We start from the raw sequence: 26383 nt of genomic DNA on the forward strand, positions 1-26383 counted from the left end.
TGGTCACCACTTATCAAGGCCCGGAAGCCACTCAGGGATAAGTGTTATTGCAAGTGCATTACGTTAGTGTGGAGATTTGACGAAGTGTTTAATTAAGGGGGTGGAATTTGTTAACATTGGACTTGAAGACATCCAAGTTGTAGTCCGGTGGGAAGCAGGCAGACGGAACAGAGTTCAGCAGGCATGAAGTTCTAAGAAAGAAGCTTTGTTCATGGAATCCGCATTTTGATTTAGGCACAGATATAGAGTGGGGGAAATTTTTCACAGTGGATTCAGCTAGACGGGTGTTTTTCGTGAAAGATTGGCGAGGGGGGACCAGAGATTGGAGTTCAGACGAGCACTTGCTATGGAAATAACGATAAAACAAGGATAGGCTCGCACCGTCTCTTCTGTGGGAGAGAGGTTGCAGGGTAGAGAAAAGGCATCTCCCACTAAGCCACAAAGTCTATTTTGTACTCTGTCAAGGCAGGATAGGCTGTTTTTAGCAGCCCCTGCCCAGATATGGCAGCAGTACTCCATCCAGTCTATTTTGTACTCTTTTACTCTTGTATTTTTTTTTGCGGATTGGTTCACCAGACAAAATGTTCCTCGTAATGTATAATAATAAGTAGAGTATTGATTCTATAAATATACATACACAATCTTCATAAATTAAAATATCATGTTTAAGCGTATTGTACGATAGAGCAAAGCGAGATGTTCAGCTATTTCATTTATAAGTAAACATATGTATAGACACACACACACATATGTATAGACATACACATGTATAGACACATACATACATATGTATAGACACACACGCATATCTATGCGTGAATGTGTATGTGTGTGTATGATATTACGTCATTTATGACTGCAGGGTATTGCATCATGATGTGACACAAGATAATTTCACACGTCGTAAAAATAGGTCATGGAAAAAAGGGGTAGTGTAGAAGTAGACAAAACTAAAAATTCCCTTGGCATAGAGGGTTCATCTCCATAATTACTGTAACATTAGAACAGGTATTGCACTTTGATCTTAACCTTACACGATCATCATCACCAAAACGATTATCATCTGTATATGTTTTTTTCTGTCTGCTCAATAATAGTCTTTTCAATACATAGAATAAAGAGAAAAGTAGCAGTCGTAAAAACAAACCAGGTCAATACTACATATATTTAAGATATTTAACCCATAATAATAAACACACAGAAATGATTAATATTTGATGGGGAGAATAGCTAAGGTAACAATTGTAATCAACGAATAGTAGATTGATTGAATGATGAGGCGACAATTGCAATCAACGAATCAGATGTTTTAATTTATTTGTGTCGATGGCAATTTAATATTGTGACCTTTTTACGAGCATGTATTAAAGAAAAAGATTTTGCTATATATATACATAGAACTCGAATCGGGAATCACAGACGACCGGAGTCGTAGATTAATTTGCAATCGAGAGGTTTGATCACGAGGTCTTACATGTACGAAGCGTATAGTGCGAAGATAAAAGATATGGAAATTAAACAATCAGGCAAGCCACAAACCTGTGGAAATGTAGTTTTTGGATATTTAGAAAAAACAAATCAAGTAAAGCATTCATGGTAGCACGTGAGTGTACAATGGACGAGTCATAAAATGGCTCTCAGACTGCATCCAATATATATATATATATATATATATATATACATATATATAATAGAGAGTGTACATGTTACTACAAGAGAACCAATTCAATGAGAGAAGATTTATGATTTATGAATATCTTGATAGATAGACCGAGAGATAGTGCGTTTGACATTTACATTTCTCGATGTAATGATGAACACAGAAGACGCAGATACATAAAGATGATGACGTCCTTTATTTCATGACCGGCCCATGATTTCGCTAGAGGAATTCAAAGTTTCTTTACATGGTTATTTCTAAAACCCTCTCACTTCTAGAGGGTGTCTTGATTCTAACGGAGAATCTGTCTGAACCTCTCTGCTTCTCTCCGACTCTTCTCCCAGACTCTCAGACTGCAGCTAAAATCTCTACCTATATTGAGAACTCGTCACGTCATTGCATGATTAAACATGTGCTAATAAAGCAGGTTGGCTGACATGCGTCACGTTGCCAAACTTGACATGATTTCGAGTTCAGTAACCTATTTTTCAAATAACATTTTTACAAAATATTTTTATAATTTCAATTGACGATTAAATTCCTTAACAGAAACAAATTTCATTATTGCATTCCTTTTCCATATACAGATATGTAAGCTAAACAATTGCAATTCCTTATTTCAATAACATTCTGTATTTGTTTTAATTTATGATTGGAATTTTCATTTCCAAATCTAGCTTCGCACGTTCGAATACCTGACTATCCTATTTCATATTTACATTTAACTAATTCCCTATTTTATTTGTACTCATATGAAAAGGGGGCAGCCCTTTTATCATGTAACAAATGTTGTCTGTTATTATTTTGAGAAAAAAAATTCTTAATTGGTGAGTTAAGAAAAACACTTTTGGAGCCTCCAGAGCATTACTGCAAGCACTAATGCAAACTACTGAGACCCTACTAAAAGCAGTTTTTAAAGTTTTTATTTCCCCCTGCTTGAAGAGCAAATGATTTTTAAATAAGGCCTGACAAAAAAAATCACCAGAATACACAGGGACGCTACTAAAAACAGTAAATACGATTATAGTGATATAACTTGTATTGATAGGTATGTTTTTGGATATAAAGAAAGAATAAAATAAAGCATGCATGGTAGCACGTGAGTGCATAAAAATGACTAAGTTCAGCATTTGTCCCCCGCATTGAGCCCCCAAAATCCGCAGCGGACGTCAAATCCTAGTGAAAATAAACAAACAGTGCAGTTTTAGGCCTAAACATATGTAAAGTTCTGCAGCAAGCAACAAAAGAGATTACTAAGTCCACCATTTGCTTCACCCCATTTAGCCCAAAAAGTCCCAAGGCCTAAACATATTCACATTGGAGTTCAGCATTATGCAATATTGCTAATAAAAATAGACATACACAGAAAATTTTGGACAAATATAGCATAATAGTCCCAAAATTGGAATGTTTTTATTAACCCTAAAAGAGCCCCTGGGGGCACACCCAAGAGTTATCGCGAAGTAAGGACAAACAAAATTATACAGAAATCAGTTAGTTAAATTTTCAGAAAGTTTTTAAAAAATCCAAGGCATCAATTTTTTTTAAATACGCACAAAAGTATCAATTTTATCCATTTCAACCCGAAAGTCACCCCTAGTGGGGCAACCGGAGTTTTCCCGGAAAATCTGTTCTGTTGCGTTTTACTTATATAATGTTTAATGTTTGTGCAAACTGTAAAAAAACTTCCAAGACGTAGTTATTGAGAAAAGTACTGACGGACGAACGGACAAGGGTGAAATTACAGGTCCACCTTCCTTTTTTCTGGGGAACAAAAACACTTATATTTTCTTTTTGGACAGACAATGAATAACATCAGTGCTATAAAATAGTTTAAAATCAGTTACTGGATTTCACTTTTAATAGAGAGGCGCGGGAATGCAGATATCTACCGGTATATGACATATTTATTAAATTTTATGTGTGTAGTCTAAAGCTGAATTTTATAAGAGATTCGAAAGTAAGAGTCTTCTGTAATTATGGAAATTATAAAAGTTAATGTATATTACGTTGATGTAAAAAAAATGTTTTTTTTTATAGCTGGACGTCAAGTATGGACATTATTTTTGCACCAACCTAATCCATTGCTATTTTATTCATTTGCTTGCTGTACAGGACGGAATGCTGCTGCCATATCTGGGCAGGAGCTGCTAAAAACAGCCTATCCTGTCTTGACAGAGTACAAAATAGACTTCGTGGCTTAGTGGGGTATGCCCTTTTCTCTACCCTGCAACCTCTCTCCCACAGAAGAGACGGTGCGAGCCTATCCTTGTTTTATCGTTATTTCCATGGCAGGTGCTCGTCTTAACTCCAATCTCTGGTCCCCCCTCGCCAATCTTTCACGAAAAACACCCGTCTAAGCGTAATCCACTGTGAAAAAATTCCCCCCACTCTATATCTGTGCCTAAATCAAAACGCGGATTCCATGAACAAAGCTTCTTTCTTAGAACTGCACGCCTGTGGAACTCTGCTCCATCTGCCTGCTTCCCACCGGACTACAACTTGGATGTCTTCAAGTCCAATGTTAACAAATTCATAATGAACCGCCCCTTAAGTAAACCCTTCATCAAATATCCACACTAACGTAATGTACTTGCAATAACCATGAGTGGCTTCTGGGCCTTTATAAGTGGTGATCACTGTGTAAAAAAAAAAAAAACTGGCACGCGTTGCTGTGGCTCGATTTGGTGTAATGGAAGAATCACCATAACCGCGGTTGTAGCACCCGAAATATACGTTATTTACGAACGTGAGACGGCCGTTTCCAACCCAAAAAAAGAACGAAGAAGAAAAATTGGGAAAAATGGGTTCCTAGTGCGTCCTCTAAGGAAAAATGGTGGGGGGGGGGAATAAACGATGAAAATAGAAAGGCATCGAACAAAGCGAAATGTAACGGAAATGATTGATGATGTGTTTAAATCAGGCTGTTTTACAAAGGAAGAAACGATGTTACTCTTGCCGAAGGAAGAGGAACACCAGATGGGGAAAATGAAAAACAGAGAAAAGTTACATCAACCGTCCCCCCGCAAAAAATAAATTAACTAAAAAATCAAAAGAAACGATGATAAAATAACTGAAGGACACGAAATGAAACATAATTTAAGTATTATAATTTTTATTAAAGAAAATGTAAAGTTTTTTTTGTTTGCTTTTGTGTTTATTTTAAACCAACGTAAAAATAAGCGTGGTGCGTTTCGCCTAAATTGCAGTCCAATTTTTATGAAAAACTTAACCGGTGTTCGTTCGTAATTGCCTCCTGTGAACGGTCACGGACGGTGTTAATGGGTGGCGGTTGAAGTATGAATTTATTAGAGAGAGAAGGCTTTACTACTTCCATTGATCGTAACCGGTTTTGGCAGTGAACTCTCATCAGATAAAATATAGGAAGATCCGATCAGCGAGGTAGTGGATAGGTAATATGCCTATAACACACCTCAGATATCGTGATGCAGTTTTTGCATAGTACATCTGCATAAAATGTCTAGATTTTCAATCCTATTAAGGTCAAACTCGGAAAGGAAATATTAGTTAATTATATATATATATATATATATATATATATATATATATATATATATATAGAGATTAACATATAATTATAGGAAGAATATATAATACATTGTCAACATTGTAAATATCATGATGGTATGCCTAACGAATTGTATGCTCGAAATTGAAAATAATCATATTGCCTGACGGTTCTTATGAGATTTTCGAAAATAAGCAACAATGATCTGTTCATTGCCAAAATCTAAACCAATTTGAGAATGCCTAGCGCTGTATGTAAGACAGACCTCGAATACTGCCCGTATGACTTCCAAAAACATAACATTCTTATCTACAAAAGATATTCTGACGACTGGGAACAGCTTTCAAACTTGCTCTTTTTAGGAGAAGCTGGTTAAACTCGCCTAAAATGAATCTCGTTGGCAAATCCTACAATAAAAAAAACGATTTTTTTGGCGAATTTGTAAGAGTCTATAAGCTGTCTTCAATATTTTCATATGATATCAGTATATAGTTCTAATGCTATTTAAATTAGATATTAAAAGCAAATTTTGTGGTAACAGATTTTTGTTGGGAATGTAATGTTTTTACTTACCTCTCCACAAGGACATAATTAGACATAAGATCGGTTTTTAATGTGGAGAAAACTAACTCCCCCAAAAGGGCAATCTGGTTTGTAAAAAAAAAAAAAGAAATGTATCCCTCATGAAGAGTTTCTGCTCTACTAATCGAAGCCAAAATATGCAGTAAAAATTGTCAAGTGCAACATCAAGAGAGATGAATAGAAATACGCTCGAAAACCTGGAAGATAAATATTTGCCAGTTTCTTATCTTTGTGGTAACTTCATGACAGATGGTATATTCATTTGTCTTACCCACAACGTTGTGACTGGTGTTTCGTTGGACTAGCGCGCGTGTCTTCTCGTTTCTACAATATTTTTAAGAATCAACTATTCTGAATACAAGCAGGCTGCGCGACATTGCCTTGTCTTAAAATCCGCTTAAAAATTATACTTTGATTAATGCAGAGTTCGTATTTATTTTTATAGTATACAGCATTTAAGTCCGTCGTTGCCGGGTGTTTGGAGGTATAAGGTGAGCAAAAAAATAAAAGCGGCCAATCTTTTCAAAAAATGGACCCCTATTATGACCCCTTAACATTTATTGTTTTTGGCTCAAATTAAGTTATTAAGTTAGATCCTTGTCCTAGGAACCTATATCTAAAATCTCAAGTGTTTAGACACAAAATTGGCGGAGAAGTTTGTAGAGTTCTCAAAGATAATTTTTTTGCACTTTGACCTATTAACAGCCAAATGTCTAGCGTAAAACGGACTACACCGATTTTCCCAAATCTCAGTACACTGTATATCAAATTCCGAGTCTGTAGACTGAAAATTGACAGAGTTATTGCATAGCCACATGCACACAGACACACACATACACGTTGACTTATATATATATATATATATATATATATATATATATATATATATATATGATAGCTTGAACCCAATATATAGCAATGATTTAAAAAGTAAAAATATAAAAAATAAAAATAACTCGTGCAAGAATCGAAACCAAAACGTTTAGCTTACGCTTTACTTTTCCTTTTGCCATCAATGCCTGAACTATGAAGACATGTTTGCTTCAAGGCTAAAAATTGAAACAGGAACTAATAGATATTACGTTACGCATGCATATTCGTAATTCCGTGATGCGACCTTCAACTTGCAAATCCCATTATTTTTAATTTTCACACTTTTGCAGCGATTAACCCCCGGCTTAAACCAGATAAAAAGTATCGCATGGGGTCGAGTACCCTATATATTACGTTTCATGTCGGTAGCCAAAAAACTAACAGAGGAGTTTCGTAGACAAAATGCTTTAAACAAAAATATATACGCAATATATAGCTGAGGTGTGTGTTTACTATAATATTTTTAAGCAAATATTACGCAAGTATAAATCATGTAGAATATCTCTATGAATATACTTATACGTAATAGTAAACTAAAGATGATAATCTCATCAGAAAACTGAAAGTCCTAAGTGTGTATTAATTAAAATGAACAATTAAAAGTGTATTCAAATTAGCTAGATCTTTTTGAAATTAATGCAATTCAACGACACATATTTTACATTGCTGTATTTTTCTTCTTTTTTTCTTGTTTTCTTTCTTGGCCTTCGAAATAAATTCAAACAAATTACCTCTTAGAAAATTTTATGTTTACAAATTTATTTTATTGCTCATAATTTTTTTTTATTTTTAAAAACGCAAAGTCGATATGATTTGGGAATATTAGGTGGAAGGCATTGTGATGAATGGGAACTTTAGCAAGGATGAAGCATAGACTAACAGATTTACAGTGACGAAGATGATCATAAATACCCTCTCCTGATACTTCCACATGCTGGAACATTTTCAATTTAAAATTCTACGCATTTATGCACATTGTAATAACTATGCATAAATAAAATTCTAACTAATAGTGAAATGAAACTAATCATCTAAGGAAAAAAAAACATAAAAATGTTATCAATTAGCGGACATTTTTCAAAGGAGAATGCAAATTTGTTAACTTTGACGTAGTTGATCGTATATACATCACCGAGTATATCAAGACGTTAGTTTAAAAAAATTTAAACTAGAAAAAAAGCTATTTGGCTTTCAGATAGGAATACACATAAAACACACAAAAGGGATAACATATAAATTCCTAATGAACCGCCCCCCTAATTAAACACTTCATAAAATCACCTCACTAACGTAATGTACTTGCAATAACCCTTATCCCTGAGTGGCTTCCGGGCCTTGATAAGTGGTGATCACTGTGTAAAAATAAAAAAAATTAAAAAAAAAAAAAAAAAACATTTGAGAATTAGGTAGGACGACCTCCCGGTGAATGAGTGGCCTTGTGCCTATTTTTTTATTTCTGTTTTGTTTGTACACTTTCCGAGAGAATAATAAACATACAACTTAAAGTGTAGTATCTGTTCTGATGCGACACTTAAGTTAATGGGTCCTTGGTAAATGACGAGAGAAAAACTCTCTAGTCAGACAACTATTATTTTTGCCCCTCTTTTAAGGGAGCTGATTTTCACCCTACATTAAAAACGACCTTGTGTCACATTTGCTTTCCTGGGGAAAGTAAACTAATATCAATAAAACAATATTATTTAATATGAATATCAATATACACAACAAAAAACCAAACAAAAACATGTCAGCATAAGTTTTTTTTTTTCTGGTGCCGTTTAGTAGGATGTAGCTGTGTCAGGTGTTGTCTTTTCAGATTTGACCGAGCGAACGAAAATAAGAATAGTTTCTGAACAGTTCGTAGTAAACGAACAATACACTTTATATGAAATAAATAAAAAAAAACGGGCGTATGAAATATTTTTAGTGTATACTTACACTTGTCCAAATGTTCTTTTTTTTTTCCTACACACAACTATTCACTTCTCAAGAGACAGTGACTTACCTGCAAATAGAAAGAAAATTAAATATTAGTGTGAGTTTAAGTTAGGTATCTTGAAAATGTTAGTATTAAACAAAAAAATGTCCTTATCTATATATCTAGAAAAGTGAACGTGTTTGTGTGTCTGTGGGTCTGTCTGTGGGTCTGTCTGTGTGGCTGTGTACATTTCCCTACGCAATAACTTCATTTTAACTCTACAGACTCGAAATTTGATATACAGCGTACTGAGATTTGGGAAAATCTTTGTAATTCGTTTTCGGCCAGAAATGTGGCTGTTAAGAGGTCAAAATTCAACGATTTTTCCTTTGAGACCTCTACCAAACTCCTCCGCTAATTTTGAATGTAAACACTTGAAATTTTAGATATAGGTTCCTGGGATATGGATCTAACTTACAAACTTGATTTGCGCCCAAAACAATAAATGTTAAGAGGTAATGAAATGGGTCAAATTTTTTTTTTTTTTAAATTGACCTCTGTTGTCTGTACCAAATTATTTAGGCAATTTCTGGTCTAAAAATTTTAAATTTTACATGAAGGCTATTCAGAGATAGAGCAAGGTTTTTAATCGGTTTCGGTGGAAAATTTTTAGTTACCAATATATAAATGTATGTGTGCATGTATAGTTGCATATCTGCATAAAACTTTCGATAGAGGCGACGGATTTTACCAACATCAGTATTGTTTTTAAGTTCGACCTTTCAGACGATAAATATCGAAAAATGTGCTAAAAACATTAACATATTTACCTTCAACTGGGCACTTTTCTACATGGATGGGTCGCTTTTATTGCCGAAATTTTTTTGAAAGTCATCCTCTCCTTTCCATTATCTAGCCTTAATTAAAACCCACGTAACTTACGGTTTGGCGGTGGTCGTAACAGCAAAGATGTCACGTGTTTTTCACCCGTTCTTTTCCTCCTGTGCGGTACGGGTTCGAGCCTGCCTGCCTGCCTTCCTACTACCACTTTTTCTTTACTCAACATACACCTCCAAACACTCGGGCAACGCCGGACTGAAATGCTAGCATATATATATATATACCTGGAAATATATTTTCTTATTTGGGAACTTGATATACTTAAGGAGCATTATAGTGAATAAATGACAAAAGACTATATTCCACATCTTATAATTTATTCTTTTAATTCATCAATTGGAAAGGCATAGCTCTCATTTTTAGGAGGCTCCATGTTTTGACAAGCTTTTCTGAAATTGACCTTTACTACTGATCTGAAATGGAACACATCCATCAAGTCTGTTGCCAAGGTCGCTGGAAAAATTGTGGGATCCTTTCACCGATCCAGTAGGTATCTCACTGCTGATGCAATTCTCAATCTATATAAAAGCCAAGTACTTCCAAGGATTGAGTCCTGCTGCCACGTCTGGGCAGGATATCCTAAAAACTGCCTTGACAGAGTACAAAATAGACTTTGTGGCTTAGTGGGGTATGCCCTTTTCTCTACCATGCAACCACTCTCCCACAGAAGAGACGTTGCGAGCCTATCCTTGTTTTATCGTTATTTCCATGGCAGGTGCTCGTCTGAACTCCTATCTGTGGTTCCCCACTCGTCAATCTTTCACGAGAAACAGCCGTCTCGCTGAAATCACTGTCTTAACTTTTTCTACTCTATATTTGCGGCTAAATCAAAACGTAGATTCCATGAACAAAGATTCTTTCTTCGATGTGCACGCCTGTGGAACTCTCTTCTGTTTGTCTGTTTCCCACCTGACTGTAACTTTGATGTTTCAAGTCCAACATAAAAAATTCCTGATAAACCGCCCCCTTAAGTAAGACAATTTATCAAATCTCCATTACTAACGATTACTACGATATTATCCCATTGATTACTGTACACGCAAAAATCCTTATCCCCGAATGGCCCCCGGGCCTTGATATGTGGTGACTTCCATGTAAAAAATATTTAGCTGACATTTGCAAATTATGACAGTATCTGTTGGGCTACGAAAAAGAAACTGTAAAGAAATGTATACGGCAATTGAATTAAAGGAATAAATGGTCAACATAATATATATATATATATATATATATATATATATATATATATATATATATATATATATTAGTTTAGTGGTTAAAGTTAAATTCTGAAAATCACAATATAAGCATATATATTCGAATTAAGAACTTATGGAAGGGAGTTATATTAAGGAAATTAACATAACTCCCCTCTATATATTCCTTTTGTCAAACAATAAATTCTAACTCTAATATATGTGTTTATATTTTATTTTCTGAATTTTGCTTTAACTACTAAACTTATATATTGCTCTATTTTTAAATATTCAGCTTTACCGTTTTGGCTAAGATCGCCCTGAAAGTATCAGGATATTTATATATGATCTTTAATCTGTTACTTATCTCGCTTATATATATATATATATATATATATATATATATATATATATATATATATATATATTAAGTAATGTGATTTATAATTTAAAAATTAAAAAAAAAAATTTTTAATTTAAAAATCAAATTTTAATTAAATTAAAAATCAGTTTCATAAGAAGGAACAACAACAAAGTCAATTATCTGTACGATCGTTTCGGAAATCCGTGCTTTTTATTTGTGGTATACATGAAGTCACGTAGAACAATTATACATAGTTTTTTTGGTAAGCACGGTCTCCTCATCAGCAAATTTAGGAGGATTTCTATTGAATTGAAAAGACACCAAAAATAAACCTAGCATTAAAAGTAAGGCAGATGAATCTGAAAAATTGAAGTAAAAGGTTTGGATTTAAAATTCATAAGAAAATTAGTATAGGTTAGAGATAGAAATGAGTAGAAAAAAAATATTTTTTTTTTTTTGAATTTACATAATAAATTTGATTTAAAAATATATAGATAAAGTTACCTTTTAGTTTTTCTTTTTTTGAAATCAGGAACTGTATTTAAAGTAGTCATTTAGGTGTTTGATATAGCTTTTTATTTTATTGAATGATGAATTTTAAAAGGGCGACGCTCGTGCAGTAAATTGTTTCCGTTAGCGTATTTTGATTTAAAGACGCTACAGTTAATATCTATAAAGAGAGAATATTTATTTTGCAAGTTTTTAAGGGGATATAATTGTCATGTGTTATTGGCTTTTTTATTATTTGATTTACGAGTCTAAGGGCGGTAATTGGTCTAACTTAATTTATTAAAAAAAAAAGTAATCTATTTTTACTAATGAGTAATTTTTAATGATTTAAGGTGGTTTATATTTATTAAATTTAAACCAACGTTTATTGTTACATGATAGAAGCTCGTGTCTTGAATTTACTAGTTTGGTTGTGCTTTTTATATCTTCATATTTTAAAATTTTTAGGGTTTCTTTTGTACATAATGTACAAAATTTATCTCCTGGTTTATATGATTTGCAAGTCTCAATTATTTGCCATTTTAAGTTGAAAGAAATATTGCTATTTTTTAGTTGCCAAATATAGTTGGATAGAGTAGTTTGGTTTGATAGAGAGTTATTTTTAAAAGAATGTTTGTGCGTTGAAATTCTATGTTTTATTGGGCCAGATGTGGAACCAATATATATTACCTCTTGATTATTATGATTATTTTCCGTTAGGTCTATTGTTGGATTATAATGTGGTGGGTCGGTTAGTAATTGATCGGTAGATTGATTTAAGTTGGTGTTATTATTTAATCTGGTAGTTGAGTTATGGCTGTTGATAGGTTCTTGTATATTTGGAGTTTTTGATACTGTGCAGCTATAGATAGCATTTTTAATTTTACATGAGCCTTGTAGGGGACATTTATTTTTTTCTTCTACAGTTACAGTCCGATGTATTTTGTATAGTTGTATTTTGTAGTTTATTAATTTTATTATTATTAGAGCTAATTTTTTTCTGATGAAGGTTAGGCATAGTAGAGTAAGAGACTTTAATTGTGTTCTTATTGAAAATCTTATTATATCTATGGGGGTTTTTAAAGTTCTTATCTAATATTTAAAAAAAATCTCTAGCTATGTTTGTTTCTTGGTTTTGGAATACGGGGGGTTGAACCATAGGATCTCCTTGTGTCTATTCTTACGTTTGCGGGTTTTAGTTTGTTGTTTATTTATATTATTATCTAATATTTGTAGTTTGGTTTTATCTTTTTTTGTCTCCTGGTTATTTTTCTTAACTCGTATACGGGAAGACATTGCCATATTATATGTTATTACGCTCTTAATAGGTTTATTTTTAATGCAGTTTATGTTTCTATCATTTTCATTTATGAATTTAATTTGTGAATTATATCCAGAGTTTTTAAGGGCTTCATTATAGTATTTTTCATTTTTGGTAAATATTGATTTAGTAGAAGACAGTCTAGAAATTCTTAGAGCGATATTGGGAACTATTGATTTTAATATTGATTTAGGGTGGTTTGATTGATTGTGGGCATATAGAAGTGATTGGTTAGGTTTATGGTATGGTTCAAAGGTAGAATTTTCAAGATTTAAGGTTATGTCTAAGAAATTAACAATTTTTTTATTAGGGTCGATTTTTATACTAAGTCCATAATTTTTAAATAATTTATGTAGAGCTTTAATTGCTTTTTCATAATTTTTATTAGTAGAATTCGTTATGAAAAGTGCATCATCTCTATATAGCCCTCCTTCAAGTTTGAATTGTTTATGGAGTATACAATGTATTTAATTTAAAAGGAAAAGGCCAACTAGATCAGTGACCTGAGTCGAGTCCGTCGATCCCATTAAAATGTTGAAGTGGTTAGGGGTATTTTACCTGGTCCAATATTTATTATCAAATGTTATTAAAGACTGTCTAGCTATAAGTATTAGTTTAGTTTCGTCTTGAGTTATATTAGTTAATTTTCGTGCCATTAATAGAGATTTATTAAGTAGGATAGGTGATATAGATTGGTAATATGATTCAATGTCAAAAGAAAGAAATTTAATATTATTTTTATTTTGAATATTAGAAAACCAGTCGATTACTTGGTTGGAAGATTGCCATAGTGGGTATTTTATTATGGATTTAATTTGGGGGATAATTCTATCTAATATGTTTTTACTAACCAGTCCTATATCTGATTTCGAGGGGCACATGAGTCTAATAGTAGGGTTAATATTGAAGCTGTGTTTGTGGTCTTTTAAAGTAAATCTCGGGGTACCTGGTACCGTTATTTCTGTGTATTTATCTATTTTAAGTTTAGTTAAAATGTTTTTTGCATCATTATTTATTTTATTTAGTGTTGATTTATTAGTAGTTTTATAATTTTTATTAAGTTCTTTATATATTAGATTTTTATATTGTATATAGTCCATTGTGTAGAAATTTCCAGTTTTATCTGCCGGTACTATGAGTTTATTTTGGTGGCTTTTAGAAATAGATTTTGAAAATTTATTTATTTTTTTAAGTGTTGGAGTGATATATTTTTTATTTTTCTTAAATTTAATATTTTTAATCAGGTTGATTAAGTCATTTTCAAAATTTTCAGTGTCTATGTTTCTCTTAGGGGTTTTGTATGTTTTTGGTCTGTAGTATTTCGCTGCTTTTCTTTCTTCATTGTCTTGTCTGAGGATGGTTTCTTTTATTTCTCCAGGTTGGTGGTGTATTGGTTCTGTGGTTTCACTTTGGTAATTATCAAAATGGTAGGCTTTCCATCTCAAGTTCCTTATAAATGTAGTTATACTTGTAATTAAGCTGGTTATAAAGGTGTCTTTAGGGGGTATGGGGATGCATTTAGTTGATAATTGTATGTCCTTCTTATGAAACATATCTACAATTACGTATATAAACTCAACCTGTTATAGGGAGCTCATAATTTAAAGGAGATTAGAATAATAGTCTAAAGAGCTAAGTGTATTTTAATGTAATAGTGAAATTACTAGTTTAATTAAAATACAGGAAATGCTCGTTGTAATTTATATATATATATATATATATATATATATATATTAATGTATATTCAATTTCGAACAAAATGGTGGTATTTTGAGGACTGAGGACTTAAGATGCGTAGGTTTTTAAAATACTTATCATTAACGATTATTTATTAATATTTTAATTTTTAATTTATTTTATTTACTTACTAATATTCTTACCTACCATTATACTATCAATATAAACCTGTAAAGTATAATTCATTAATTTATTTTTCCGTTTCTTTTTCTTTCCATTTTATAAACAATATATATCTTTCAATCTCTCCCCGCCCGGCTAAATCACTTTAAACCCTATTTTCAACCCGTTCCTTCACTAACATTAACTCTCCAACCTGTTGCCATGGTGATCCTTTAAATTAACTGTTACTTATGCCGTTATAAAAAAGAGTAGCGTCTTTTAATTTTAAACCGTTATAAACTAAAAAAAAAACGTATATAAGAATTTACACATAATTAATATTTAATTATAAAACCTCTCTTATTGTATACACTCCTACTACTTTAAATTCCAACGCCTCTCCCTACCACTCCCCCCTTCTTTTCTAACTCCCCTTCATCTACGATTTTTCCATTCTAATTTGATTTTATAACTTAGTCCATCTATGAATTCTGACGATGCATGTTGGATTTTTCCTCTTCGAGGATTTTCCTCTAGGTGAAACACTCTGTAAACTCATTCTGGACTCACAGTAATAAATTTCCTATATATATATAAAAGGTTGGAAAGATTCAGTGCAAATTCATCAGCAACTTTTAAAAACTTATAAATCGACACCAATAGATTCTGACTATAAAAGGAAGAAAGCGCCCCTGTGTGTGTGTATGTGTATCAGTGTGTGTCTCAGAATCTATTTGCGTCGATTAATAAGTTCTATTATAAAATTTGAAACTCTGTGTCTTAATCGCTCGTTAAACGTTTTTTCCTCTGTTTACTTTACACTGTTTCAGTATTTCTGCTGATTCTTTCCAACCTCTTATGGTTGATTCAGCGCAAGGAAACCACTGGTACGACCTTGAAACATGTATGTATATGTAATATAGGGATTTCATTAAAAGAGAGTCTTAAAGAGAGATGCTTAGAAAGAGTCTTATTAGAAGTGATGCTTAGAAAGACTCCGAGAGAGATGTGTTGTAAGAGTTCTAGGAGATTTATTAAGAGGGATTATTCATGTTAGGAGAGATTCCTATATTTTAAATGTTCATTACTTAGATTAATAGATGTGTTGCTATTTGAAGCTCTTTGAGTGATGGGGATAATGTTCACTGTTCAGACATTGTGTAGACATGAGATGTCGAGACGTGTATGAAATGACATTTTATAACACAATATATAATACAACTTTCACTTTACCTTTTTGTAAGAATCATAAGACAAGACGAGCTTTATCACAAAACACATGATGAATTTATTTCTTCACGACCGGTCGTGGTTTCCATCAACAAGAATTCAAAGCTTACATTTTAGTTTCCAAGTGATCGTCTCGCTTCCTAGACGCTTCCCAGACCCTCTCTGAGTTTCTCACTGACTTACTTCTTTTACTCTAAAGTTTTTCTCTATCCCTAGAACTTTCTATTTTCCGTTACATCATACACATGTTAAAACATGTGCCTTCTTTTACGTGTTCTGGACATGCGTGTCCAAAACTTTTCTTATTTCTACAAAAGGAACTCAAATTTGATTTTGTAGATTAATTCCCACGGTATTTACAATATTAAATAATGTATGCTAAGATTCATATGTTTTGTAAAAAGAGGAGACTATTATATCAGGTTTGCTTCATGGTAATCCTATGTCTTCGTTTACAGACACTAACGACAATAAGAAAAGACCAATCGTTTTTCAAATTGTTTAGAAATCAGAAACACGAAATATGACAGAAGAAATACCAATTTCAAATCTTAAACTAATTCTTTTTCTCAAGACTTCTTTATATTGTTCAAAGTGACTTTGAGAAAAAAATTACATCGTATTATAGTTTTGTAAAGAATTCGTAAAATGTGTTTCCTTTGAAGGTAGATGATTTTTTCCCGCCTAGTGGAAAGAGAGGAATTGAAATTCAAGCGATAATTTGAATCGAATATTGAAAACAAAATGGAGTCGTTTTATCTTACATTATATTATACACTTCACGTCATATAGTTGTTATGTAGATTACACATATGGCTACTTGAAACTAGCTGAGACGAGTTAAGCGCACGGGTGGGTCTATGCTTATTCGGTCAACTTATTATTTATTACAATGATTTATATATTTGGTGATTAGTTTTAACCTTTTCTCCATAATTAATTACAGGAAGGATATAGGTCTAGAGCAAGCTGTGGTCGATCTTCTTGTTCCCTTTTATACACTTAACAAATTATAGATCGTTTGTTCATAAGAGTTAAACTGAAGATATCTTACGGACACATAGGCCACATGGACACATCGTTTCTCGTTTAATCACGGATTTTAAGCCATGTGAAGCTATGCTAATAATAAATGTGTGATTCTTTCGGAGTACCTGACGGTATATATGGCTTGAATCATAGTTCGCTATAAAACACGTTAAAAATTATATTGCGTTAAGACCATCTTAAAACAAATACTATACTCCACGTCACGTCCAAAAGATGGTTACCACTAAACTAACAATTAATTTTACGAACTTTTTTTATGATTTTTAAGGAGTTTTATTCCTTTCAACCAATGTTTAGTCTTTGTTAAACCAAGAAAAAATATGCAAGTGTATAATTTTTTTTCCGAAGAACATAAATTAATCTCTGATGAGTTAGTTGGTTAATTTAAATCATTCAACGAGAGAGGCGTAAGGCAAATTTTACTGCTAAAATATGAGATGTCTGTGATATGAATACAATTTTGTTTTGAAGGGTTACTTCCGATATATATATATATATATATATATATGTGTGTGTGTGTGTGTGTGTGTGTGTGTGTGTGTGGGTGCGTGTGTGTGCGTGTTTGTGTATGTGTGTGTGTGTGTTTGGGTGTGTTCCATGAAATCTACATTGATATAACTGAGCTTAGTTAATTGCGCAATATAGAAAACTATTGAAATTTATAGTAAAATTTAATATTTCTTCATAATGTCTACATCTTTACAAATGTATCCAGATTATTTATTCCACTCATAATCACGTGATATATTTAACGGCGTAGAAAATGTACGCACAAAAGTACTTAACTTAAATATGATAACTTTTTAATCTCTATCGAGCCGTATAGATTTTACCTTTTGAAACTATAAGTTCATTTATATTAATTTATTTATTGCGGCCAACTATTCCTCTGGCCTTCGTCAGGTGGAAACCGCGACGAATAGGAACTCCGAATCTGCTAACTGCATTCTCAGCATTACCGTCATCTGTGGTTGTTGTCGTCTCACGACGTTTTTGGCCAAGTAAGCCTCTGGCTTGAAATCGCTATCTTCAGACAATTCTCACTGTAATCATCGAGATGCAACGTCTTTATCAACTGTGCCACGGGCACCGAAATACGATCAAGGTTGAATATTTTAGTCTTATCAATCCACGTTTATTTGTCATCTGATATTTCATGGCCGAGCCCGTGGCGCAGTTGATAGAGACGTTGAATCTCTACGGGTCCAGGTGAGAATTGTCTGAAGAAAGCGGTTTCAATCCTACCCAAAGCCCACCAGAAGCTTTTTTGGCCAAAAAACGTGGTGAGACAACTAGGGATGGCAGTGATTGCTGAGAATGCATTTAGGAGATTCGGAGTTCCTATCCATCGCGGTTACCACCTGACGAAGGCCAGAGGAATAGTTGGCTGAAACGTCGTGAAACAACAACTAAGAAAGATGAGAATAATAGTCCGCAATAAATAAATGAATATAAATAATACTTATCTCAATAATGAATTCCAATTAAATATATATATATATATATATATATATATATATATATGTTCATTGTTACTCTATAAGTTTTTATTGATATCTGCTTTAGGATATGATCAATAATTTAACATGGCAGACATATTTATCGTTGCTAATTTGCAACATCTGAGAATTTGACAATCTATACACAAGGAAATGTGTCTGTGCGTGTTCGTTTCCTATTGACTCGAAAACTGGGTCGATTTTGATTAAATTGCACGGGAAGGTACTTAATGTACCATGACAGTGTTCGTAGATATGTTTTGTATCAGAATAACATCGATAAATATCAATAATGGGTAATCGAAATAATCTGACGAAAGAAGGAACATGCGAGTTTGACAAAAGGTAACACCTTACATAGCTTAACATAACAAGTCCAGTTAAGGAGCTTTATTACCTCACAAGCCGGAAACACGACTTCTTAAATTTATGCCATGCGCAGTCATGTGAAATTTGATACATATCAAACCAGTCGTTTTGGAGTCTATAAGGAACAACCTCACAACCAGACACACAAATAAAATTTATTTTATATTTTTTATTTTCATTTTTTTAGTTCAATTTTCATTCCCAAAAGCCCCAATGAAATTTTGATGTAGGGGACTACTATCGGGAACATAAGTTGCAGAGATACTGTGTAGGGAGTTGGACAGCAAGAGGTATGTTCACGTTACACTTGAACTCCTTCAATCGGAAAAGCAGAATCTTACATTTCTTACATTTAGCGATCTCTACTGTGTAAGGGTGGGATCTTAGTGCTTGTCGTTTTTTCGGGGGTATTTACGTCAGGGTGAACAAGTAATTTTAGATAGTCAGAGCATTCAGCATAAATACTTGTAGAACAGGCAGAGGGATGCAACCTTTCGTCAAAAGGACAGCGGTTTAAAATTAGATGGCAGGTTAGGACCTATCAGTTAGCGACTATCTTTTGAACTTTGTCCAGGAGTGAGAGACCAGTAGCAGATGCATCAGCTCAAATGTGACAACAGTACTTGATACATGGGTTAATGGTGGCCTTACAGAGGTGCAGCATACTTTCAAGCGTAAGTAGTTTTCTAGCATGGTAGAGAGAACCTACCTTCCTTGCAGCGGCCCTGACAATGCTCTCAATGTATCTGTCCCAATTCATGTTTCTTTGAACGTTGGGGCGAGGAATTTCAGGTAAATTATCTGTATTCATAGCTATTGGGTGTTAAGAAAGTTTTTTTTGTCTGATTATTGAAGGAAACAAGCTTAGTATTAACATCATTTATGGCCTCATTCCATTACAGATTGGCGGTCTTCATCTGGTGTTTCCCTTATGTAATATTATATATATATATATATATATATATATATATATATATATATATAAAAAAATCAATGCGGAAAATATATGAATGTTTATATCTTTTCTGTATTTATTTCCTGTGTGTTGACGTGTAGGAATACAAAAAGGCTTTTGAAAAAAAAAAAGAATGTTTCCTTCGAAAGCACATGATTTTCGAACGATCCTTCGATCTTCCTCAGGGTGAATGACAGAAAACATAAGTGAGCGGGCAGAGTTAGCAGCGGTTGGAGGGGCACGGGTATAGCCATTAAGGTAAAGATCTATCTGAATATGACCCTTCCAGTATTTTCGACTTAGAATGGTCAGCAACTTGTGTGGCCTCTATTCAAAACAAAGTCCCTCCACGCCACCCAACGAACACACTAGTGTACGTGAACATACAAGTATATACACTCGCGCACTACCACAAATGCTTCTTCACGTACATATACGTACACAGGATACGCGCACTGACGTTTATGGACGTGTTCACATATACAGCTGGAGATTGATGAGTAGATGTAGATGATAAGCAAAGTGGGTGCGAATTAGAATATCTTTCCCAAGAGCTTAGACTTATGTATTTATGGTAGGTCTAGACCTTACTTCTGTTGCCGGAGTTCGAATGTCTCGACTGGCATTAATCGTGATACCCTGCACTGATGATTCCCGACAGGATGAAACACTAGTGTCTGTAGGTAATTTCTAATTACTATAGTAAATAATATATATATATATATATAATATTTAGTAATGTGATTGATAATTTGAAATTTAAAAATCAAATTATATTTAAATTAAAAATCTGTTTCATAAGAAGGAACAGCAACAAAATCAATTATTTGTACGATCGTGTCGGAAAACAGTGTTTTTATTGTGCTAGACATCAAGTTACGGACAATAATTATTACATATAGTTTTTTAATAAACAAGGTTTCCTAATCAGCAAATTGTGAAGGGTTTTTATTAAATTTAAAAGACACCATAAATAAACCTAAATTGTCTACCATGAGTTATTCGTAATCGCATTTTCGGTCGTCAACACGGAGAATTGAGCCTTCAACTTTTAAGAAAATATCACTTTTATAATTCATGTTTCGGACGTTGTGAAAATGACACTCAATATGAGAACTCTATTCTTATGAATCGAAAGAATCACGATATTACGAATAACTAATCCTCATCTCAAAAATTTAGAAAAACTCATCATTTAAATTACATTATTTTACTGTAATTATATTTAATCGACAAAGTGTACCATACCTTACAAAATTTCTACTTATAACTCTCCGCCATTCTCATAATTTCATAAATTTTCTGAATCTCACATTTCAGACAAGGTACCTGTTCATTTTGTCTCCCCACGAGGGTAGAGTTAGACGTCAGGGTCATTGGTTAATGTGGAAAAGAGGAATAGACATAAAAATGGTCTCATTCGTAATGGATTTCTCATCCACTAAGAACAAACAAAGTAAGTGTGATATCAGAACAGATACTGCTCTTTGATTTTGCCGTGGAGGCCAAGATATCTATACTATGGTATTAAGCTCATACGTCACAATCACGTTCACAAGTTAAGCAATGTTGAGCCTGGCCCTTACCAGAGAGGTGACCATGTATCGTGAGGGAAAATACCAGGTTGAAAAACTGGCGCCGTCTATTTTTCTCACAACGGTAGATGGGACTCTCTTAAGCTGTGGTAGGCACCCCATCTACTGATGGCGTCACGATAAAAAAATATGCCTGATAGACCTGGCGAAGCATCAAGTATTTAGCTACCGACAAGATTTAAATTACACTAAAAACTCGTGCAGTGAGGTCAATCTCGACTGCGACCACGTTGATATTAAGCTAGCAGAAAATACGAAACAAATAACATAAAAAAAATTATTATTTAAATTAGTACATTACGGAAAATGTAATATTTTTTCTGAATATTGTTATGACGTCATTATTTCACAGAATGCTGTCATAACTTTATTATATTTTATTAGAACGCAATACTCATCAAATCCTATTTACCTTTAAATGTATGGAATCGGCTTTACGATAGAATCCATCTGATATCTAAATGTCTTGTTTACTTAGGATCGGATGGTTCATATTCTGTTTTGTCCGTTCGAATCAGAGTTAATCTGACCCTAGTTACTTTGTGCCATCTTTATAATCGCTTTTAATCTAGGGACGACTTATCATCAGAAACCATCTCGGCCACACGCCATCAATTGTCATCTTTGGTATTTAGAGTCCAATTCCCCCTCAGAATAGCTTTTACTTGATATCGATCGTGATAATGGCATTCTCATTTACATACAAACTTAAAGAACAATCTCTCTATTTCCCTTTTCTCTTTCCGCATAGTACTTTTCCCTCTCTCTCTTACACAAGAAGGGCTAGCCACTTCAAATGTAAGAAGGCAATCTAGATAAGTGAAAAACATATTAGGAAAAGGCTGGAATTGAACCCTGTACGCAAGTGTTAAAAGACAATGCACAATTAAAATCCTAGGAATTGTTAAGCAATTAATAATTAAACTTTTAAAATTATTAGACTGAGCTAGCTAAATAGATAGTCCTGACTAGTGCTCATAGAAAGGGGTGACCCCTCTCGTTCATGGAGAGACGGAAACACATGTGCTAACCCCATGTCGTCCAGCCGAAAAGAGATCGATCCTGAAAGGGAATGCTGAGATTACATTTCTTTGTATCTTTACGCTTATGGCCAAATAACCACCCGGCAATGCTGAGAGTGTGAGCAATCGTGGCACTGAGATATTGTGACACAACATGGATAATTATAATCCTAGGAATGCAGTCGATTGTTAATTCTTTTAGAAATAACTAAATAGTATGTATGTCAGAAGAAGAGCGATTGTCCATTCTTTTAGAAAAAAAAACTGGATATTAAATATGTCAGTTAAAACAATGGGCAATGCGAGTTTATAGATAATGGGTTTAAATACGTTAGATATTGAACAGATAAATTGGGAATTCTTTGTTTGCCAAGAGTGTGTTTGAACAGACATATGTAAAATCCACGTGAAATTTATTCACGTGGAAGACGTAAACAAAGGAGATTCCCAATAAACTGAGATGGTGTTCGAAGTTAGAGGCGAAGGGTAGAAGAGCGACCATGTAGTTATACAAGTTTGAATTCCTGGCATCATCAATCGGCCGGCTGAGGTATAAATAAATCATCTAATGTAACTGTTTGTTTGTGTTTCGTCATTGCAACCAAAAGGCAAATGTGTTTTGTTTATTTGTCATCTTAAAATAACATTGTATACACCCTTCTATGTAATATGCCCCCTCCTCCATCATTAGTAATGATTATGATATTAAAAAACTGTATTAGATATTCCTTCAAAAATCAATCCGCAGCTATCATTTAAATTAAATGACTCTCCCTCAATATTGTCATTATCTTCGTTAGTTCCGTATTATGAGTCCCCGGTTATGTGTGTCTCCAACACACAACCTCTCTACATCAGTCTGTATATTCATTTATTTCCACAGAAAAAGAACAATTGGATACCAATCATAGTGTAACGTCACAGAAAGCAAAAAAAAAATAAACATAAATAAATAAAATTGATAAATAAAATTCAGGTAGGCGTTTGTTTTCATTTTACCGAAAACATGTATTACTTTCCCCTCTCGTCACAACTCAAAAAGTCTCTCGCTGTCACATGTCCATCTAAACTGGCTGACGTTTCTCTCTCATGGGACCGCACGCACGCAACAGCCGGCCCATCTTCTCATTCACTTTTCACGTCTATCTCCTTCGGCGTCGCATATTCATCTATTTCTACAGCCATATTACCTCATCTCAGTCGTATTATTTCTTTGTGATAGAGTTCAAAACCAGCTTCGAAACCTATTAGGTGATGCTACTAACGTTATGCCTTCCTCCCTTTCCTTATACCCAGGACTTCTATATTTCTCCTCGAAACATGATGCCCCTTTTTTTTACAAAGTAGTCACCACAAATAAAGGTTCGGAGGCCACTCGAGGAAAAGGGTTAATGATCAAAGGGAATATTTCGTAGTTATCGTTACTAGGGGAAATTTGGTAAATTTGATTACCTAAGAGGATTACTCATCAAGAATTTGTTCACGTTGGACTTGAAGACAACCATATTGTAGTCAGTTTGAAAGCAGCTAAAATATTCACAGGGGTGCAGTTTTAAAAAAGAAACTTTGTTCGTCAAATCTAGGTTCGGGTTTAGGCACAAATAAAGGGTGGGGGAAATTATTGATGGTGGTTTAAGCTAGGCGATTGTTTTTTCGTAAAACTGAGGCCAGCGGGATTTTTAATTGGAGCTCAGGCGAGTACTTTCCATGAAAATAACGATAAACAGAAACAGGGTAACAACTGTGTGAAAGATGTTGCAGGGAAGAGAAAAGGTCATACACCACAGGCGTGCAGTGTTTTCTAAGATAAAAGCTTTGTTCATGGAATCTGCGTTTAGGTTTCGACACAGATAAAGAGTGTGAGAAATTATTGATAGTAGTTTCAGGTAAGCGAGTTTATTTTTTCATAGAAAGTCACGACAGGAGGACCATTGATTGGAGCTCAGAAGTGCACCAGCCATTAAAATAACGATAAAAAAGAGACAGGCTCGCGACGTCTCTTCTGTGGGGAATACATTGCAGGGAAGAGACCTGTTTCTCCTTAGAAACATGTATTTTCTCACTCTTTACCTCAAGTGGCATTTTATTTTTTTTATATTGCATTTTCATCCCAAGCAAGGCACATTGCCACTTTGAGGTAGGGGGCTACTACAGAGACAACAGCTACTGGAATACTATGTAGCGAGTTATGCAGCAAGGCGTCGGTCCAAGTTACACTTGAACTTCTGCATGTCAGTACATTTGAGGAAGCAAATGGAATTCCAGAATCTAGCGGTTCTGGGGGGGAAACTATTGGAGTAGAAACCTCTTTTATGTCTAGAGATCTCTATTGTGTTGGGGTGGGATGTAGCTGCATGTCGGCTTTGTCGAAGGTGTTTACGTTGTGGGGAGGCACAAGTGCATGCAGTTATTTAGAGCATTCACCATTAAAATACTTGTGGAACAGGCAGAAGGTTGCAACATTTCGTCGATGAGAGAGGCTGAAGCTTAGATGACAGTTCAGGACCTATCAGATTGGCGACTCTCTTTTGAACCTTGTCTAGTAGCGAGAGACTAGTAGCAGATGATCCAGCCCAAATCGCCCCTCTTCCCTCTCTCTCTCTCCTCTCTCTCTCTCTCTCTCTTTATATATATATATAATGTGCCTTTTATTTCTCTTATATATATATATATATATATATATATATACATATAAAGATATATATATATATATATATATATATATATATAATGAGATAGGGGCGGGTAATACAGGTAATACAAACTTTTTTAATAACATTAATTGGTTGGCCTGATATTTCCGGAGGACACAATTTATCCAATACCAAAATGTTTTTGTTCCTGTGTTTGGTGAGGTGATGGTTTATGAATACTGCCGGAGAGCCACGATTTAATATAATGTTCTGTTTTTTAATCTTCAAAAGAGCGTTTCATAGTAAGTAAAGAAGTACCCCTTAAAGAACTATGTGCCCTTCTTAGTCTATGTAAGTAAAACAATTCAGCGATGCAGTATATTGCCTTACTGAGAAAATCATTTTCTATGGAAGGATAATTTTTTTATAGTTTTTAATGTTTTAAAGAATCTTGCAAGACTACCAGATACATAATTGTAGTAAAATAAAATAAACACATTACAACACAATCACATTTAATTGTACATATTATTTTGACATCTCAAAAACAATATCGTATATAGGAAGGTTGTAAACTAAGACGTAATTAAGTCTAATGTTCTTCCGATACCTCATCTTTTACCATTATGCTGTCTCATGATCTTCTCATATTTATTAAGTATGAACGTATAAATGTAGGTGTCCGATGTCGACTGGAAATATTTCCATGGTGTGAATATAAAAATATGGAAGCACGGATAAAGCGAGAGACATATTTCCCCAGGGAATCAGATCACCGCCAATATCCCGTTGATCGTCTCAGCTTGATTAAAGTTTAAATGCTCCAGTTGATGATCGCATAATGATGACCGAATATTAATAAAGTTGAATAAAACGCGTCTCCATCTATTATGATGTTGTAATTAATAATGTCGGTTTCGTCGTTTGTGGTGAGAGTAGACAACGCCGTTTATCTGCTCATTGACCTCTTAAACCTCATCCAATAATACTGACGCTATCCAACGTATAATCAGGACCAGTTGTACCGTAATTTACTTGGGCGTGCTAATATCTATCGGCGTATCGGTATTACTAATTTAATTAGTACAACTATTAAAAGTCAGTGCCCTTATGCGCACCGCCCGACAAATTATAGGAGTGTGTAAATATTTCCTTTACCTGTTTTATATGTTTAACGTTTAATATCGAATGTAGCAGAATTCCATCAGAAAAGAACAATTGGATATCAATCATACTGTAGCACTAATTGATTGGAGGAAATCAGAAGTTCACAGTATTGATGCTGGAGTCTCTCAGGAGTCTATCCTGGAGTCAACTCTTCCTAATCTACATCAATGATCACCTAAATCCCATATTAAG

The sequence above is a fragment of the Euprymna scolopes genome, chromosome 38 (genome assembly GCF_053919585.1).
Source record: "Euprymna scolopes isolate OS-2025 chromosome 38, ASM5391958v1, whole genome shotgun sequence".
In the NCBI taxonomy this organism is placed as follows: domain Eukaryota; kingdom Metazoa; phylum Mollusca; class Cephalopoda; order Sepiida; family Sepiolidae; genus Euprymna; species Euprymna scolopes.